At 37.2% G+C, this 13,979-nt stretch overlaps 1 long non-coding RNA gene across 1 annotated transcript; it reads right to left on the reverse strand.

Annotated features, from left to right (window-relative positions):
* Positions 1 to 3,144: 3,144 nt before the first annotated feature.
* Positions 3,145 to 4,900, reverse strand: LOC134482325 (uncharacterized). Its single transcript, XR_010058356.1, has 2 exons — positions 4,755 to 4,900; positions 3,145 to 3,463 (listed from the first exon to the last, which is right to left on the reverse strand). It is a non-coding gene; the product is annotated as an uncharacterized LOC134482325 (long non-coding RNA).
* Between the last annotated feature and the right edge of the window lie 9,079 nt (positions 4,901 to 13,979).

Here is a 13,979-nt window from a genome sequence, read left to right on the forward strand (position 1 = left end):
GTGGACAAATCTAAGAGTAATTAATAAAATTATTCACCCAGTTGATTCTTTACAACATGGAAACTCATTGGCTTCCTTGTTACCTAAGGAATGTCCTATCATAGTGATTGATTTAAAAGATTTCTTTTTCATAATTCCTTTATGTGAATATGTTAGGAAAGCTTTGCTTTCTTAGTACCTACATTTAATAGAAGTTGTCAAGTAAAAAGGTATTATTGAAAGGTCTTAACATGGAGAATGTTAATCGGTCTTACCTTTACTAGTATTTTATACAACAACCACTAGAAATAATTCATTTACAGTCTATAATTTGCCATTGGATAGATGATACTGGTGGATTCAGATGCATATGCCTTGGAAGGAATATTTGATGAAATAAAGAAAAGTTTGCCTTTTTATGGAGTACAAATTGCTTCTGTAAAGCTACAAGGAAGAGATAATACTAATTATCTAGGATATAAAATAAATTTACAGAAATTTAGATCACAAAAATTACAAATCAGCAGAGAACAATTAAGGACTCTTAATGATTTTCAGAAAATTACTGGGAGATATTAACTCGCTACAACCCACAAATGGATTAACAATTCAATAGTTAAGTAATTTTATTTCAAATCTTACAAATAAGTAAGGTCTTAAGTAGTCCAAGAAAATTATGACATAAAGCTGAGAGAGAATTGGCTCTGGTAGAAAAGAAATTACAGGATACACATGTGAACCATTTAGAGCCAAAGCTGGATTATATTTTGGTTATTTTGTCCTCTATGAATTCTCCCACAGAAATTCTTATGGAGAAAGAAGATAATATCTTAGACTGTATATTTTTATGAGATAAACAAAATAAAATGTAAATAAAGATCTATGTAGAAAATGTTTCTGAATTGATTCTAAAAGGAGAATGAGACTTTGTCAATAACAGGAGTAGACCCAGCAAAGGCTATGGTAGTCTTTACTAATGCTGAAATTGCCTCCTTATGAGCACAAGATGAACACTGACAAAGAACTTGCAGTAATAAATACCCCAAAGGCAAACAACCTCAGTTTATAAAAATAACTAATCAGATTCTCCATCATATAAAAAAGTGGATGCCAATTTCTGGGGCCCCATACTGATGCAAATAACTCAGGAACAACAGGATATAAATCAGAAAAATATAAGTAAGGTGGTTGAGAGTCCTTATAATTCTGTTCAAAATCAGAGTTATATGCAATTTTCATGGTGTTATTAGATTTTCAAGAATATCTTAATATAATACCTGACTCTCAATATGCAGAAAGAGTTGTTTTGTGTGTAAAAATTGCTAACCTTGTTCAGGGAGATTCTGGATTAAATCTACTCTTTGAATAATTTCAAATGATCAAATTAGAAATAATCTATTGTATATAAAATATATGATATCCAGTAAGTGTCTAAGTTACTCAAGCACAATGCAATGATGAAAATAATCAGTTATTGATAGGAAATGTGCTAAAGGCTTCAGAATTTTATAAAAAGCGTCATGGTATCAACGAAGATTTTAAAAGTGAATTTTCTATCACTTGGGAACAAGCCAAGGAAATCATAAGAAAGTGTTTACTTGTAGTTTGTATAGCCAAATTCCACTACCTGCAGAAAGTAACTGAAAAAGTATCCAAAGAAATGAAGTTTTGGAAATGGAAGTGTTTCATTTTGTACAGTTTGGAAAATTAAAATATGTATACCACACCATAGCTATATATTCAGGATTTCAATGGGCAACTGCTCTAAGTTCTGAAAGGGCTGATTCTGTAATTACATATGTATTAGAAATTATGGCAATTATGGGGATATCTGTGAAAATTAAGACTGACATTGTTCCAGCATATGTTTCTATTTAAATGAACCATTTATGCATATTACCAACATAATTCATATAACAACTATCCCACACAATCCTACAGTACAAGAGGTTATAGAAAGATATTATCACACTTTAAAAGACATGCTTAATAAACGGAAAGGAGTAATAAAACCACTGGCAATAGATTACACAGTTCTTTAATTTCTTTAAGATGCTATTGAGAAGAGAACAATTTCAGAGGGACATTGGATAACAGAAAAAAAACCTGCTAAATTGTCCTATATGCTTTAAAGTCATGTTGACCTCAGAATGGAAACCAGAATATGTGTTACATTAGGCGAGTGGTTTTGTTTTTATTTCTACAGAGAAGAAAAGCTGTTGCTACCATAGACACTAATAAAGATTAGATTTGAACAGAAGAGTCCTCCTTAATAAGGAAAGGCAATAGTTCCTTAGACAGCTTGATCATTCAGTCCAGACTGACTTATAAAGAATAATAAATGCTTTTATTTGATCTGGAATATAAAAATAAAAATGCAAAGTAATAATATTTTGAAAGATAATTTACTAGAAGTACACTTGCCTTACTGGCATGAAATAAAGAATGGGTTTCATTTCAAACCATTTGTCTTAAATCCATGTTAGAATGTTAGACTGTAGATTGCCAAATGGCCCATGTCCTTTTGAACATCAGCTTTTGACTTCTTCTTAAACAAAAAGGATATATTTTTTGGTATGGTATTAAAAGAATGGATGAGAGACTTAAAATATTTTAAGTAAATTTAAAAGGTAACTACAGTTCAAAGTCATTTTCTAAATCTCTAAGAATTAGAATGATTTGAAGCTAAAATAAAATATTTGAGTAGGGGAATAGTACCCCATATCTTTAATCCCAGTACAGACAAGTGTATCGTTAAAAGTAAGTTGGTTCCTAAATTCTAGTGTTAACAGTAAGCAAGCTGCTGGTGATTCTCACCTTTAATCCCAGCACCTTGGAGGCACACACCTTTGATCTCAATATTTGAAAGGCAGAAGCAGGCTTATAAAAAGAACAATGATTTAAATTTAAAGGCCATTTGCAAAAGCCAGCCTGAAATTTAAAGTGAATGCCTTTTGTGATCTAAAAATAAATACACTTAAACCTTGAATTATATATCTAAAGAAAAGGGGAGAAATAGGCATATTTTATCCAGTAAGGTATATTTAGTTTCAAATTTTGAAAAGATTTTTTTTCAATTGAATGATAATACTTTCTTATTGCCAAAAATATTTTGCCTTAAGTATGTAAGATATAACCCACCAAAAAACTGGAACACCTCAGAGTGATGATTTGGGCATTTGTTTTTATGTCTACCAAAGAATAAAAATCAACGAACTAAGGAATGTGGAAACCACTAGATAAGTGAAACATCTGATGAAAAAGGATGGTTCATCAGGAGATTATGCCCCTAGAAAATGAATACACCGGACAAACAGTATTGCTGCCCACTACAAGTAAAACTGGCAAGTGGTCTCTCTGTGGCTGCAATTCAAATAAAAATGAAGCCGACTTTGATGTTGGAATGTGGCTCTCTCCTTGTCTCAACCCATGCATGCTTGTTAGAGGGAAATTCAAAATCTCTGTCTTATATCAGAAGAACCACCTGGTTGGAACAGAGGAAAACAAAAATAGGTATTATTCTATTGCCACTATAATAATTGTGTGGTTTTCATTTGACTCATTAAAACTTTTCTTAAACTATGAATATTGTCTCAAAATCTATTTTATATATATATGTATATATATAATATTAGTAGTCAGAGTATTAAGAAATTCTAGAATTAAGCTTCATCTAGCCTGCTTCCTTAGCATAATTTTAGCCATTTTGTTTTATGCCTGCAGCCAGTCATTTATACTGTTACAAGGAAACTTTCTTATGTGCTATTACTAGGCAAATTTCTCCTGCCAGAGTTTATTGAACATTCTGTTATGTTCCATGCTTTGATCTTCTTGGAAACCAATCATAATAGAGGTCGGTTAGAACCTCGATCCTATCCAACCACCTGAAAGTACTTGCTGCCCCTACGTATCAGCTTTCATGGTTTTGTAAGTGGCTCCTGGGATGGACCTGTGCATTAGAAAGACACCTGCACCAATACAAAAAGCCATTTGGAATAAAGGCATTGTTTAAAGTAGGGGTCTGGAGTAAAACTTCCATATAGAGTGGGATTGAATCATGTGTAAGTTCCCAAGACCTCTCTGGAGAAGAAGACATGTATGTGGGTAGTGTATACCCTGATTGGCAAGTTGAGACATGAATGCTAGGCAAGTTGTCCCACTATACTTGAATAACTCAACCAATGGGAACAAAATAAATGTACAACAAAGACAGGTTCGTAAGGAGCCCCTATCTCTAAGTCTTCTTTCGTCGGATAACTTGGCACAGATGTTTATAGCTATTTAGGCTTAAAAGCTCTAGAATTTTGGTTCGAGCTTTCAGTTTAGCATCTGATTTGATGCCGATTGTCCATGATTAATCAGTCTTAGAGTGGGCATTCAACAAACCAGCCCTGTTTAACTGAGAATGGTGTCCAACTCGGCGGTTTTATGGCAATCTCCAGACTACAACATAGCTTCCTGTGCCTATTTTCAGGTTTGAGTCACAAGCAAGAAGTAGAAACAAAGACTGCATACCTCACATGTACCTTATAGATTATGGTCCTCAAATCTTTCTGAGATCTGATGGAAATGTCATTTAAAATACTTAGGTTTTCTATCATTGCTAAAAGTAACCTTTTAGGTTTCCAAAATCATGATGGGGCCACAGAATGACTAATCCGCCTAGATTCTGGTAACACTACACTGAGCAAGATGGCCTTCCTTCAATGAAGAACCCACCGAGATTATGGTAACAGAACTACTGGACAAACTGTTCCCCACAATAACGAATCTACCTGGATTGTGGTAAAACTACCGCTGGTTTAAACCATCCCATTCCTCTTCTGCTGCCATGTTCAGCATAACCAGCAGGTACCTTTGGATTAACAGCTATGTTCTATCTAGCCAGGGTTACCACAAAGCTGACAAAAAACATGAAAAAAATTAGCTTCAGACTACAAACTGCTCAAGACATTCGAACCGCATCATAATGAGACTGACACGAATATTGTAGAACTTTGAACTTAAAAACAATCCTAAGAGTAGCGAATACAACCAAGCTGGGCAATGTGGAAAGCTTGAGAGGATTAACTTCATAATTGTAATTAGTTTTTACTGTGTTAGAGTTAAAAATCTTTCTGCTTATTTAGGTAACAGGTGTTGGTATCAGGAACCGCTTTCGCCTCCAGCAGTGACATTACCTGTTCACCTGCAGGCAACAGTGAGGTGTGCATCTGTTGCCAGGCAATCGCCATTCATTCCCAAGATACATTGGTTCCCTCCCACCTTCACCTTGGAGCAGTTACATCACAGTTTAAATAAAAGGCAGACCCTCTCTGATACCTTCCTCCTTTTTCTCCCTTCTCTCTTTCTTCCCCTCTTCTTGTTTACTTCAATAAACCTCTTCCACCTGGGACCCTTACTGACCTGGTGTGGTCTGTCCAGACTAGAGTCACGATACTATCACAACATTGGTGCAAAAACCCGGGAGCGGTTCAAGGCCGTGCTTGCTCCCAATGACTGGCCACATATAGGAATAAAGGGTAGATTATTTAATCTACTCTTATAGATCTTTGTATATTAATGCAAAATTAAACTTATAGTTCATTACATTGGTCTAGATCTTTGTATATTAATATATAATAATGGTTATATTTTGCTTACAACATACCATATATCAACTCCTCTTAAGGTATTGTACCTAAGTAGTTCTTAAAAATGCAATGGGAATTCTAGTCATTTTGAATGCTTACTATTACAAAATGTTCAGGTTAATTAAGGAACACAGGTTAATGGTCAGTCAATCAAATTTGTGAGTTTGTTAGGTCTTAGCTTAATTAATCACAGGTATTTTCATTTTTAATTGGGATATTTTATTTATTTACATTTCAAATGTTATCCCTTTCCTGTCTTCCCCTCTGTAAACCCCTATCATATCCTCCCTCTCACTGCTTCTATGAGGGTGCTCCCCCACCCAACAATCTGCTCCCACCTCACCCCCCTAGCACCACTCTACACTGGGGCATTGAACCTTCACAGGACCAAGGGTCTCTCTTCCCATTGATGCCAGCTAAGGCCATCATCCTTTGCTATATATGCAGCTGGAGCCATGGGTCCCTCCATGTGTACACTTCGGTTGGTGGTTTAGTTCCTGGGCGTTCTGGGGGAACAGACTGGTTGGCACTCTTGTTCTTCCTATAGGGTTGCAAAACCCTTCAGCTCCTTCAGTCCTTTCTCTAACTCCTCCACTGGGGTTCTCACACTCAGTGCAATGGTTGGCTGTCACTGTCTACCTCTGTGTTTGTCATGCTCTGGCAGATCCTCTCAGGAGACAGCTATATCAGACTCCTGTCAGCAAGCACTTCTTTACATCAGTAATAGTGTCTAGGTTTGGTATCTGTATATGGTGGGGCAGACCTTTTCTTTTCTTTTCTTCAGCCTCCTCCATACTTTGTCTCCATATTTACTTTAGGCAGGAGCAATCCTGGGATAAAAATTTGGAGATGAATGGGTGACCCCATCCTTCAACGAAGGGCCTTGCCTAACCTGTGGATGTGGTCTCTACAGGTGCTCTCCCCAATTGTTTTGGGAGTGTCAGCTAATGTTACGCCTTTTGGGTCCAATGAGCCTTTTGCTTTCCTGGCATCTGGAACTTTCTGGTGGCTTCCTCTAGTTTCACATCCCCCATTGCTATATCATCCCCATCTCACATACCTGGTCCTGTCACACTTCTTCCCCTTCCCTTCTTCTCTTCTTAATCCCTCCCATCTTCTACCTCCTGTGAGTATATTGGTCCCCCTTCTAAGAAGGACTGAAATATCCACAGTTTGGTCTTCCTTCTTCTTGAGAATCATATGGTGTGTGAGCTAGTTGTATTGTGGGTATTATGAGCTTTTTGCCTAATATCAACTAATCAATGAGTACATACCAAGTGTGGTTTATTTTTGCCTGGGTTACCTCACTCAGGATGATATTTTCTAGTTCCATCCATTTGAATTTCATGAAGTCATTGTTTTTAATAGCTGAGTAGTACTTGATTGTGTAAATGTACCATATTTTCTGTATCCATTCCTCTGTTGAGGGACTCTGAGTTCTTTCCAGCTCTGGTTGTTATACATAAGGCTGGGGTTGGGGATTTAGCTCAATGGTAGAGCGCTTGCCTAGCAAGCGCAAGGCCTTGGGTTCGGTCCCCAGCTCCGAAAAAAAAAAAAAAGAAAAAAAAGAAAAGAAAAGAAAAAAAAATAAGGCTGCTATGAACACAGTGGAGTATGTGTTTTTTTTAGAGGTTGGACCATCTTTTGGGTATATGCCCAGGAGTGAATAGCTGTGTACTCATTTTGAACTATGTCCACTTTTCTGAGAAACCACCAGTCTGGTTTCCAAAGTGGTTGCACCAGCTTAAATCTCACCAGCAGTGGAGGAATGTTCCTCTTTTTCCACATCCCCACCAGCATCTCCTGTCACCAATCACAGGAGTTTTCTAAGTTAATTAGATAGTACTTAGAAACAAGCAACATTTGCCTATTCAAATATACCAAGAAAATTAGGTGGTTTTCCAAAAAAAATATACAAACAAACAAACAAAACAAAAAACCTCAGAGATATGTAGAATATGGCATTTAAAGATGTTTTATCAATTTAATAATTTTTATTATTATTTTTAAAATTTTTTTTTACATTCCAGTTATTATTTCCCTCCTATCCAATCTCCAAGAGGATTTCCCCACCCCATTTGCCCCCATCCCAGGCCACCTCTCCAGTCCCTGGAGCCTCAAGTCTCTTGAGGGTTAGATGCATCTTCTCTCACTGAGGCCAGACCAGGCAGTCCTCTGTTGTATATGTGTTGGGGACCTCATATCATCTGGTGTATGCTGCCTGGTTGGTGGCTCAGTGTCTGAGGGATCTCTGGATCCATGTTAGTTGAGACTGCTGGTATTCCTATGGGGTCACCCTCCTCCTCAGCTTCTTCCAAGCTTTTCCCTCACTTAACCCTTGCTTTTGTCCCTTGGTTCAGTGTATCTTTATCTGACTCAGCTGTTTTTGGGCCTCTCAGAGCAGTCATCATAGGCTCCTGTTTGATAGCACACCATAGCATTAGGAATAGTGTCAGACCTTGGGGCCTCCCCTTGAACTGGGCCTGTCTTTGGACGTCATTTCCCTCAGTCTCCTCTCCACTTTTATCCCTGAAGTTCTTTCAAACAAGAACAATTCAGGGTCAGAGTTTTTGACTGTGGGATGGCAACCCCATCACTATACTTCATGCCCTGTCATTCTACTGGAGGTGGACTCTACAAGTTCTCTCTCCCCACTATAGGGTATATCATCTAAGCTCCCTCCCTTTGACTCCTGAGAGTCTTTTACCTCCCATGTTTCTGGTATATTCTAGCCACCCCCAACCCTCCTCACATACTTCCCAAGAGGTTGCCTGTTTACCTTCTTTCAGGGATTCAGTCCTGTTTCCACCCCTCAAACCTGATCATGTTTCCCTTTTCTGGTACCTGTCCCTCTCCCCCACAGGTTTCTCTTTCCCTATGCCCTCTGTGATTGCTTTCTTCTCCCTCTCAACTGGTATTAAGGCATCTTCTCTTGGTCCCTTCAGCTTCTTAATCTTCATGAGTTTTGTGGACTGTATCCTAGGTAACCTCAGTTTATACGATATTTTCTAGTTCCATCCATTTGCCTACGAAGCTCATGATGTCTTCATACTTAATACCTGAGTAGTCTTCCATTGTGAAAATGAATCCCATTTTCTGTATCCATTTTTCCATTGTTGGATATCTCAGTTGTTTCCAGCTTCTGACTAACACAAATAAGGCTGCTGTGAACATAGTAGACCATGTGCCAAAGTGGCATGGTGGGGCATCTTTTAGGTATATGTCCATGGGTGATATAGCTGGGTCTACAGGTAGATCTATTTCAAATTTTCTAAGGAACCTCCAGATTTCCAGAGTGGTTGTATCAGTTTGCAATACCACCAGAAATGGAGGAGTGTACCTCTTTCTCCACATCCACACTGACATGTCCTGTAACCTGAGCTTTTGATCATAGCCATTCTGATTGGTGTAAGGTGAAATCTCAGGTGAGTTACATTTCTCTGATGACTAAGGGCTTTGAGCATTTCTTTAAGGAATTCTCAGCCCCTTAGGATTCCTCTGTCATGAATCCTCTGTTTAGCTCTGTACCCCATTTTAAATTGGATTACTTTTCGTTGGAGATTAACTTCTTGAGATCTTTATGTGTTTTGGATATTATCCCTCTATCAGATGTGGAGGTAGTGAAGACTTTTTTTCCCAATCTGTAGGTTGCCTATGTGTCATATTGACTAAGTTCTTTGTGTTACAAATCTTTTCAGTTCATGAAACCCCATTTATCAATTCTTGATCTTAGAACCTGAGATATTAGAGTTCTGTTTAGGAAGTTTGCCCTCCCACCCCATGTCAGTGAGTTCAAGGCCCTTTTCCACTTTCTCTTCTATTAGATTCAGTGTATCTCTTTTTATGGGGAGGTCCATGATCCACTTGGACTTGAGCTGTGTGCAAGGTGACAAATATAAACCTATTTTCATTTTTCTACATACAGACTGCCAATTAGACCAGCCCCATTTACTGAAGATGCTTTCTTTTTTTCACTGTATATTTTTGTCATCTTTATCAAAGATCAAATGTGTGGTTTTATTTCTGGGTATTCTATTTTATTCCATTAATCAATCTGCTTGACTCTGTACCAATACCATGCAGATTTTACTACTATTGCTCTGTAGTAGACCTTGAGGTCAGGGATGGTGATTCCCCCGAAAGATTTTTTTACATTATTATTTATTTATTTATTTATTTATTTATTTATTTGTTAAGAATTGTTTTCGCTCTTCTGAGGTTTTTGTTTTCCAAATGAAATTGAGGATTGTTCCTTCCATCTCATTGAAGAATTTTGTTGGAATTTTTATGGGAATTGCATTGAATATGTAGAATGCTTTAGGTAGAATAGCCATTTTTTTCATCTTTATTAACTTGAGTATTTCTTATTTACATTTCGATTGTTATTCCCTTCCCAGTTTCCAGGCCAACATCCCCCTAACCCGTCCCCCTCCCCTTCTCTATAGGTGTTCCCCTCCCCATCCTCCCCCCATTTCAACAATCACTTTCACTGGGGTTTCAGTCTTGGCAGGACCAAGGGCTTCCCTTTCCACTGGTGCTCTTACTAGGCTATTCATTGCTATGTATGCAGTTGGAGTCCAGGGTCAGTCCATGTATAGTCTTTGGGTAGTGGCGTAGTCCCTGGAAGCTCTGCTTGGTTGGCATTGTTGTTCATATGGGGTCTCGAGCTACTTCAAGCTCTTCCAGTCCTTTCTAAGATTCCTTCAATGGGGGTCACGTTCTCAGTTCAGTGGTTTGCTGCTGGCATTCGCCTATGTATTTGCTGTATTCTGGCTGTGTCTCTCAGGAGAGATCTACATCCGGTTCCTGTCAGCCTGCACTTCTTTGCTTCATCCATCTTATCTAGTTTGGTGGCTGTATATGTATGGGCCACATGTGGGGCAGGCTCTGAATGGGTGTTCCTTCTGCCTCTGTTCTAAACTTTACCTCCCTATTCCCTCCCAAGGGTATTCTTGTTCCCCTTCTAAGAAGGAGTGAAGCATTCACATTTTGGTCACCCTTCTTGAATTTCATGTTTTCTGTACATCTAGGGTAATTCAAACATTTGGGCTAATAGCCACTTATCAATGAGTGCAGACCATGTGTGTTTTTCTGTGATTGGGTTACCTCACTTAGGATAATATTTTCCAGTTCCCTCCATTTGCCTATGAATCTCATAAAGTCATTTTTTGATAGCTGAGTAATATTCCATTGTGTAGATGTACAACATTTTCTGTATCCATTCCTCTGTTGAAGGGCATCTGGGTTCTTTCCAGTTTCTGTCTATTATAAATAAAGCTGCTATGATCATAGTGGAGCATGTGTCTTTGTTATATGTTGGGGCATCTTCTGGGTATATGCCCAAGAGAGGTATAGCTGGGTCCTCAGGTAGTTCAATGTCCAATTTTCTGAGGAACCCCCAGACTGATTTCCAGAATGGTTGTACCATGTCTGCAATCCTACCAACAATGGAGGAGTGTTCCTCTTTCTCCACATCCTGGTCAGCATTTGTTGTCACCTGAGTTTTTGATCTTAGTCATTCTCACTGGTGTGAGGTGAAATCTCAGGGTTGTTTTGATTTTCATTTCCCTTATGACTAAAGATGTTGAACATTTCTTTAGGTGTTTCTCAGCCATACAATGGCCATTTTTATATGTTAATTCTACCAATCCATGAGCATGGGAGATCTCTCCATTTTCTGAAGTCTTTGATTTCTTTCTTGAGAGAATCGAAGTTCTTTTCATATAGATCTTTCATTTGTTTGGTTAGAGTTACCCCAAGAAATTTATCTTGTTTGTGACTATTGTGAAGGGTGTTTGTTCTCTAATTTCTTTCACAGCCCATTTATCATTCTTATAAAGGAAGGCTACTGATTTATTTGAGTTACTTTTACATCCAAGCGCTGAAGTTCTTTATCAGCTAGAGAAGTTCTCTAGTTGAGATTTGTGTTCCCTTATCTATACTATCACATCATTGGTAAATAATGATACCTTGACTTCTTCTTTGTCAATTTTATCCCTTTGATCTCCTTTTGTTTTCTTTTTGCTCTAGCTAGAAATTCAAGTACCATTTTGAATAGAAACAATAGATATAGGGAGATTGGTCATCCTTGTCTTGTCCTCAATTCTAGTGAGATTGCTTCAATACCTTTCCATTTAATTTGACATCAACTGTTGGTTTGTTATATATTGCTTTTATTATATTTAGGTATGGCCCTTGAATTCCTGAATTCTCCCATACTTTTGCCATGAAGGGATGTTGTATTTTGTCAATTTTTTTTTTTAGTATCAGGAAAGTTGATCATGTATTTTTTTCTTTAATTTTGTTTATATAGTGGATTTTGTTAATTGATTTTTGTACATTGAACCAACCTCGCATCCCTAGGGTGAATGTACTTGATTGTGTTGAATGACAGTTTTGATGTGCTCTTGGACTCAGTTTGAGAGAACTTTATTGAGCAAATCTGCATCGATAGTCATAAGTGAAATTGGTCAGAAGTTCCCTTTTGTTGTTGATTCCTTGTTTGGTTTAGGTATGAGAGGAATTGTGGCTTCATAGAATGAATTACGTAGTATTCCTTCTGTTTCTATTTTGTGGAATAGTTTGAGCAGTGTTGATATTAAATCTTCTATGACAATTTGATAGAATTCTGCAATTTAGCCAACTGGTCCTAGGCTTGTTTTTTTTTTTTTGTTGTTGTTGTTGTTGTTGTTGTTGTTTGTTTGTTTTGGTTTGGTTTGGTTTGGTTTGGGGGTTTTTTGTTTGTTTTTTTTTTGTTTTGTTTTTGTTTTTGTTTTATTTTTTGGTTTTTTGGTTTTATTTGTTGGTTGGTTGTTAGGTGTTTAAATGACTTCTAATTCCTTAGGGGATATGTTCTTGGTTAGATAGTTTATGGGACCTTGATTTAACTTTGATGCACCGCAGCTGCCTAGAAAATCCATCTAGATTTTACACTTTTGTAGTTGAATCTGATGTTTTCTTTCTTTCTTTTTTTGGGGGGGTGGGTATTTCTCAGGTTCTGTTTTTATGTTTCCCTTTTCATTTCTAATTTTGTTAATTTGGATACTATCTCTGGGACCTTTAGTTAGTTTGACTCGGGGCTCATTTATCTTGCTGATTTTCTGAAAAAAAAAAAAAACACCTTTTGATTTTGTTGATTCTTTGTATCCTTCTCTTTGTTTCTATTGGGTTGATTTTGGACCTAATTTTGACTATATCCTGCCCTCTTCTCCTCTAGGGTGTGTTTGCTTCCTTTTGTTCTTGAGCTCTCAGGTTTGCTGTTAAATTGATATTGTAAGATCTCTTCAATTTCTGCTATGATTTTTTTTTTAACATTGCTTTCATTGTGTCCCATAAGGTTGGGTATGCTGTGTCATCATGTTCATTGAATTCCACAAAGTCTTTAATTTCTGTCTTTATTCCTTTCCTTACCTTTGAATAGAGAGTTGTTCAGTTACCGTGGCCATGTATTGCTCTTATTAGTTAAGTTCAGCCTTAGTCCATGGTGATCTGATAGGATCAATGGGATTAATTCCATCTTCTTGTATTAGTTGAGGCTTGTTTTATGACTGACTATATTCTCAGTTTTGGAAAACGATCATGACATGCTGAGAAAAAGGTATACTCTTTTGTTTTAGGGTTAAGTGTTCCATAAATATCTATTAAATCCATTTGGCTCATAACCATTATTAGTTTCACTCTGTTTTTGTTTAGTTTCTGTTTCAATGTCAAGTCCATTGGTGAGAAAGGGGTGTTTCATTCTCCCACTATTATTGTAGGGGTTTAATATGTGCTTTGAGCTTTACTAAAGTTTCTTTTATGAATGTGGATGCCCTTGCATTTGAAGCATATATGTTTGGAATTGAAACTTTCTCTTGGTAGATTTTGTTCTTTTGATGAATATAAAATGTCCTTCCCTATCTTGATTGATAATTTTTGGCTGAAAATTGATTTTATTGGATATTAGGATGGCAACTCCTGCTTGTTTTTCAGGCCCATTTGCTTGAAAGACTTTTATTTTTATAGCCTCTTACTGTAAGGGTGTGTCTGTCTTTGTTATGGAGGTGTGTTTCTTGTATGCAGCACAATCACAATGCTAGATCATCTTTGTGAATATAGTCTGTTAGCTTATGTCTTTTTACTGGTGGATTGAGTCTGTTAATGTTGAGCAATGTTAAAGACAGATGATTGTTAGTTCTTGTTATATTTCTTGTTGTGGTGGCATTATGTCCATGTGATTCTGTCCTTTTGGCTTTATTGTGAGGTGATTAATGTTTTGTTTTTTCCTTTGGTCTTAGGTACCCTCCTTGTATTGGAGTTTTCCTTAAAAATCTTCCGTAGGACTGCACTGGTAGATAGGTATTGTTTGAATTTGGATTTGTCCTGAAA

This window comes from Rattus norvegicus, chromosome 16, assembly GCF_036323735.1.
Source record: "Rattus norvegicus strain BN/NHsdMcwi chromosome 16, GRCr8, whole genome shotgun sequence".
Classification (NCBI taxonomy): domain Eukaryota; kingdom Metazoa; phylum Chordata; class Mammalia; order Rodentia; family Muridae; genus Rattus; species Rattus norvegicus.